The following is a 4,508-nucleotide window of genomic DNA, read 5'->3' as shown; positions in this document are numbered from 1 at the left end:
AATTCTTCTTATCTTCTCTCTACCTCATTCCTCTATTCTTATTTTCCTCTGACACCTCAAAGAATCTCTATACTGTAACATAGAGGATTCCACTACTCCCTTTTGTTCTCTTCTTTTTCATATGAGCAGAAACAGGGATAAAAACATTCTTGTTGAAACTGATCCTGAACCTGAAAAGACTCTGAAGAAGAAGCTAAGAGAAGCTAAAACACAACACTCCGGAGAGGACCTTACAGAGAATTTCAAAAAAGAAATAGACAATGCCAGAGGTGCAAGGAAAATGCTTGGTGACTATACTGAACTAACTTCCAACTTCTATGGATGAAGCATCTCAATTCCTGCCATTGGAGCAAACAACTTTGAGGTTAAGCCTCAATTAGTTTCTCTAAAGCATCAGAATTGCAAGTTTCATAGACTTTCATCGGAAGATCCTCATCAGTTCTTAGCTGAATTCTTGCAGATCTGTGACATTGTTAACACTAATGGGGTTGATCCCGAGGTCTACAGACTTATGCTTTTCCCCTTTGCTATAAAAGACAGAGCTAGGATATGGTTGGACTCACAACCTAGAGAAAGCCTGAACTCTTGGGACAAGTTGGTCAATGCTTTTTTGACCAAATTCTTTCCACCTTAAAAGATGAGCAAGCTTATAGTGGAAGTCCAAACCTTCAAACATAAGGAAGGTGAATTCCTCTATGAAGCTTGGGAAAGATACAAGCAATTAACCAAAAGGTGTCCTTCTGACATGCTTCCAAAATGGAGCATCATATGCATATTCTATGATGGTCTGTCTGAATTGTCTAAGATGTCATTGGACCATTCTGCTAGTGGATCTTTTCATCTGAAAACCCCTGCAGAAGCCCAGGAACTCATTAAGATGGTTGCAAATAATCAATTCATGTATACCTCTGAAAGAAATCTTGTGAATAATGAGATGACTTAGAAGAAAGGAGTTCTTGAGATTGATACTCTGAATGCCATATTGGCTCAGAACAAAATATTGACTCAGCAAGTCAATATGATTTCTCCGAATCTGACTGGATAGCAAGCTGCATCTGGCAGTGCTAAAGAAGCCTCCACTGAAGGAGAAGCTTATGACCCTGAGAATCCTGCAATGGAAGAAGTGAATTACATGGGAGAATCCTATGGAAACACCTATAATCCTTCATAGAGGAATCATCCAAATTTCTCATGGAAGGATCAACAGAAGCCTTAACAAGGCTTCAATAATAATAATGGTGGGATAAATAGGTTTGGCAATAGCAAGCCTTTTCTATCATCTTCTCAGCAACAGACAGAGAATTCTGAGCAGAGCCTCTCTAGCTTATCAAACATAGTCTCTGATCTATCTAAAACCACTCTCAGTTTCATGACTGAAACAAAGTCCTCCATCAGAAATTTGGTGGGACAAGTGGGTCAGCTGAGTAAAAGAGTTCCTGAAACTCCTCCTAGTACTCTCCCATGTATACAGAAGAGAATCCCAAAAGAGAGTGCAAGGCCATAACCACATCCAAAGTGGCTGATGAGCGGATAATTTGTACGCTTTTTGGCATTGTTTTTAGTATGTTTTTGGTAGTTTTAGTTGAGTTTTTATTATATTTTTATTAGTTTTTAGTTAAAATTCACTTTTCTGGACTTTACTATGAGTTTGTCTGTTTTTTTCTGTGATTTCAGGTATTTTCTGGCTGAAATTGAGGGACCTGAGCAAAAATCTGATTCAGAGACTGAAAAGGACTGCAGATGCTGTTGGATTCTGACCTTCCTGCATTCGAAGTGGATTTTCTGGAGCTACAGAAGCCCAATTGGCGCGCTCTCAACGGCGTTGGAAAGTAGACATCCTGGGCTTTCCAGCAATATATGATAGTCCATACTTTGCCCAAGATTTGATGGCCCAAACCGGCGTTCAAAGTCACCTACAGAAATTCCAGCGTTAAACGCCGGAACTGGCACCTAAATGGGAGTTAAACGCCCAAACTGGAATAAAAGCTGGCGTTTAACTCCAAGAAGAGTCTCTACACGAAAATGCTTCAATGCTCAGCCCAAGCACACACCAAGTGGGCCCGGAAGTGGATTTTTATGTCATTTACTCATCTCTGTACACCCTAGGCTACTAGTTTTCTATATATAGGACCTTTTACTATTGTATTTTCATCTTTTGATCATGTTTTGATGATTGAACCCTCTTTGGGAGGCTGGCCATTCGGCCGTGCCTAGACTTTGTTCTTATGTATTTTCAACGGTGGAGTTTCTACACACCATAGATTAAGGTGTGGAGCTCTGCTGTACCTCGAGTATTAATGCAATTACTATTGTTCTTCCATTCAATTCCGCTTATTCTTTGTCCAAGATATCACTTGTTCTTCAACATGATGAAGGTGATGATTGACGCCCATCACCATCCTCACCTATGAACAAGGTGACTGACAACCATTCTTGTTCTACAAGCATCTGAGGCTTAGTGAATATCTCTTGGATTCTTTAATCGGAATCTTCGTGGTATAGGCAAGAACTGATGGCAGCATTCAAGAGAATCCGGAAGGTCTAACCTTGTCTGTGGTATTCTGAGTAGGATTCAATGACTGAATGACTGTGACGTGCTTCAAACTCCTAGCAGGCTAGGGCGTTAGTGACAGACGCAAAAGTATCGATGGATATTATTCCGGCCTGACCGAGAACCGACAGCTGAATTCCGCTATGCCGTGACAGGACATATGCAATCGCTTTCACTGAGAGGATGGGAGGTAGCTGCTGACAACAGTGAAACCCTACACGAGCTTGCCATGGAAAGGAGTAAGAAGGATTAGATGAAGGCAGTAGGAAAGCAGAGAGATGGAAGGGAAGGCATCTTCATACGCTTGTCTGAAGCTCTTACACCAATGATATACATAAGTATCACTATCTTTATCCTTTATGTTATTTTCGTTCATCATCTATACCCATTTGAGTCTGCCTGACTGAGATTTACAAGGTGACCATAGCTTGCTTCATACCACCAATCTCCGTGGGATCGACCCTTACTCACGTAAGGTATTACTTGGACGACCCAGTGCACTTGCTGGTTAGTTGTGCGAAGTTGTGTAATGCCATGGTATTGAGCTACCACGTTTTTGGAGCCATTACTAGGGATTATGAGAGTTGTGAAAAGTATTGTTCACAATTTCGCGCACCAACTTTTTGGCGCCGTTGCCGGGGATTGTTCTTGTGTATGGACAACTGACGGTTCATCTTGTTGCTTAGATTAGGCATTTATTTTTCTTCAGAGTTCTTAAGGATGAATTCTAGTGTTTCAAGGTGATGTTCTTATCATCACCAAAGCTGATTGATTTTCATCAATTTAGCTCTTGAATGCAATGTCCTGCTGAAGCTTAGCCGGCCATGTCTAATTCCTTTAGACTAAAGCTTTAGACTAACATTGCATGATTCCTGGAATTCTCATTAAGAATTTTGATACCTTTATTTTCCTTTTCACTTAATTTTCGAAAAAGCACAAAAAAATTACAAAATCATAAAATCCAAAAATATGTCTTGTTTGAGTCTAGAGTCTCATCTTAAGTTTAGTATCAATTGCATGTTTCTGTTCTTATTGCATTCATGCATGTGTCTTAATTAATCTTCAAGTTGTTCTTGATGATTTTCTTGTTTTGATCTTTGAATTCTATTGACTTGAGTGTTTTGTTGTTTCTCATATGCATTCTCATTTTGTTAGTGTCAGTAGTATACAAACTGCTAAGTTTGGTGTCTTGCATGCATTGTTATTTGATTTTATTTGCATTTTGATTATTCCTTATTATTAAAAATCCAAAAATATTTTTAATTTGTGTCTTTTCAAGTCAATAATACAGAGAATTGAAGATTCAGAACATACTGCAGAGGAATCACACAGAAAAGCTGAGCATTCAAAAATGCCCAGTGAAGAAGACAGACTGGCGTTTAAACGCCAGCCAGGGTACCTAGTTGGGCGTTTAACGCCCAAGGAGGTAGCATTTTGGGCGTTAAACGCCAGAATGTATACCATTCTGGGCGTTTAACGCCAGGATGGTGCTAGGGGAAGATTTTGTTTTCAAATCAATTTTTTTTTCAAGTTTTCAAAGTTTTTCAAAACCAAATCTTTTTCAATTCAAATCTTATCAATCAAATGTTTTCAAAATCAATTTCTTTCCTTTTTCAAAGATACTTACTAACAATTAATGATTTGATTGAACATTTTTTGCCTTTCCTGTTGAGGAAGGTTTTATGTTTGAATCATATCTTTTCTTGTTAGGCAAGTCATTAATTTTTAATCATATCTTTTCAAATTGTTTTCAAGTCATATCTTTTAAAATTGTTTTCAAATCATATCTTTTCAATTACATCTTTTTAAAACCAATCATATCTTCTTAACCACATCTTTTTTTCAAAATAAGTTTTCAATCAAATCTTTTTAATTTCTAATTTCAAAATCTTTTTCAAAAATCACTTGATTTCTTTTTCACTCTTATTTTCGAAAATCAATTAAGTGTTTTTCAAAA

General features: G+C 38.0%; 1 non-coding gene across 1 annotated transcript; it reads right to left on the bottom strand.

The window, feature by feature from the left end:
- Positions 1 to 643: 643 nt before the first annotated feature.
- On the bottom strand, positions 644 to 751 carry LOC130964594 (small nucleolar RNA R71). The gene has a single exon (XR_009080683.1). It is a non-coding gene; the product is annotated as a small nucleolar RNA R71 (small nucleolar RNA).
- Between the last annotated feature and the right edge of the window lie 3,757 nt (positions 752 to 4,508).

This window comes from Arachis stenosperma, chromosome 2 (genome assembly GCF_014773155.1).
Source record: "Arachis stenosperma cultivar V10309 chromosome 2, arast.V10309.gnm1.PFL2, whole genome shotgun sequence".
NCBI lineage: Eukaryota > Viridiplantae > Streptophyta > Magnoliopsida > Fabales > Fabaceae > Arachis > Arachis stenosperma.
The sequence above is the reverse complement of the archived record's forward strand: the minus strand, read 5'-3'. Positions and strand labels throughout refer to the sequence as shown.